At 36.5% G+C, this 2,039-nt stretch overlaps 1 long non-coding RNA gene across 1 annotated transcript; it reads left to right on the forward strand.

The window, feature by feature from the left end:
* Positions 1–779: 779 nt before the first annotated feature.
* LOC142163597 (uncharacterized) lies at positions 780–1,573 on the forward strand. Its single transcript, XR_012694549.1, has 2 exons — positions 780–1,283; positions 1,374–1,573. It is a non-coding gene; the product is annotated as an uncharacterized LOC142163597 (long non-coding RNA).
* Positions 1,574–2,039: the final 466 nt, after the last annotated feature.

Consider the following 2,039-nt stretch of genomic DNA (forward strand, 5'->3'; position numbering starts at 1 on the left):
AAAATACCCACGTGAAAATCTCTCCAAAAATTGTCTTCTACCGAGCTCCCAAATTAATTTTTCTGTTATGAACTCACTCCCTCATTTTTGAAACTTATAATTCTGCCCAGGTGCGCCTTCATCACACGTTCGCATAGAACAATCCAGCCTGCCCCTACAACTTGTTCTACCCGAACGCGATGACCTCCTCGCAAACACAGACTTCTGCCTCCTCCAACCTATGCGATCGCGTCTCACCTCATGCAATCGCAAAGTACAAACGTGTGACACCCAATTGCCCTCCTCATATCTTCACGAACGCGATATTGCCCACACGTTCACGACTCAAAACCTAGCCAAACCCGAGCCTACACGATGTAGACATGTGATTTTTGACCCTTCCCAAGATTTTTTATATTTTAGCATGTAAATATTTAGTTTAGGCCTAATATCACTATTTTAACTAATTTTGACTCTTTTACTTTATTTCATCACAAAAAATAAAAATTACAAAAATACTTTAGTTTACGTATCTTGCATAAATTTAAATAAAAAAAATAGTGACTTATCTTTATTTTCATATAATTTTGAAAAGACAAAAATAGTTTCATGTTTTAATATAGTTGAGTTCAATTAATTAAGACTAGTTTTATATTTTAATATTATAAATTGTATGTTTAGAAGGAAGAGTTAGTCCTTGGTTAGTTTGTCTCATTTTAATCTTGTAGTCCATTTGTTTTAGTCTTTGGCCCAATTTTAAGACCTAATAATACCAAACTCATACCCTTTAACCTAAAAACCCTCTCTGTATAACCAAAATTAGCCTAAAAAATACCTAGACCCCTATAGCTATCCGCCTTTCTTCTTCTAGATTTGGACGAACATATACAAAATGAGAATCTAAAGAAGCAGCAGAGAACAATTTCGAACCCCACCCCATACGACCCTCCTCCTCTCCTTCACATCCCCATGGCTTGAACCCCAGTTTCTTCATCCCTAAACCTTCAGCAACAACCAAAGTTCACCAGTTCCACACGCAACACCACCGCAACGACCACCCATCGCCACTGCTTCTTCTTCTTCATCAATCACAGCTACAACAGCCATGGACCTTTAGGAAAACCTCTTACCTCACACAAAACGACCCCATCTTTGCCTCTACTATATCAAACCAGCATCAATACACACACGCGCACACACATGGAGTGAGAAGATGAAATAGAAGGCACCGGGGAAAGAGATGTTGAAAACAGAGAAAGCAAAATCTCTCATCATCTTTCCGTCCTAAGCTCCGTCAAAAATCAGTTTGTCACTATTCTAACATCCAAAATTAACTCACAAGACAACTATAAACAGAGCACATAAAAAGTTCTGTTTCATCTTCCTTGTTTCAGATTTTCGCTTTTCCAAGATGGAGTTTGAGTGAGGTCGGTTTCGTTCGAGTTGCTGGCAAGGTTCCAGCGCTACTGCTTCTTTTCCGTTCGAGCAGGTTTTCTTTATTTTTGTCCATTAGTTTGTCATCTTTTGTTTGTTCAAAGTTTAGCAAGAACATGTTTGCTCCCTTTTAATCCATAAGCAACAATATTTTTTCTGCTCTTGGGTAGTTTTCTTAAAATAATTTAGTTATATTTAATGGTTTAGTTTTATAGGAAAGTTAGTTCCATGATTAGTTAATGATTGAATTTTTCATTATTCATTATTAGTTTAATATAATTTGGAGAAAAGCTCTAAAGTTTCATGAAGTATTAGTTGTAAAAAATGAAGATGATTAAGAATGGAGCTGTGATTATCTCAAAGATTCGGTCTTTTAGGATGGACTGATTTGAAGAGTTAGTTTGGACCTGGGTTTAATTAATAATGTGCTAGATTATAAAACGGACTATTAGCTAATATTTTGGGCCATGGGATGGTAAGAACCTGATTATTTGAAGTTTAAATGCGACATAGACATATGCAAGGACCCTGTGGTATAAAACTTGAGCCATACATTTTAATCCATTATCGTGGTGGTGTACACGTTCGCGTGACATGATTACAATTCTAACAATAAAATCGGAGTA

This window comes from Nicotiana tabacum, chromosome 8, assembly GCF_000715075.1.
Source record: "Nicotiana tabacum cultivar K326 chromosome 8, ASM71507v2, whole genome shotgun sequence".
Classification (NCBI taxonomy): Eukaryota; Viridiplantae; Streptophyta; class Magnoliopsida; order Solanales; family Solanaceae; genus Nicotiana; species Nicotiana tabacum.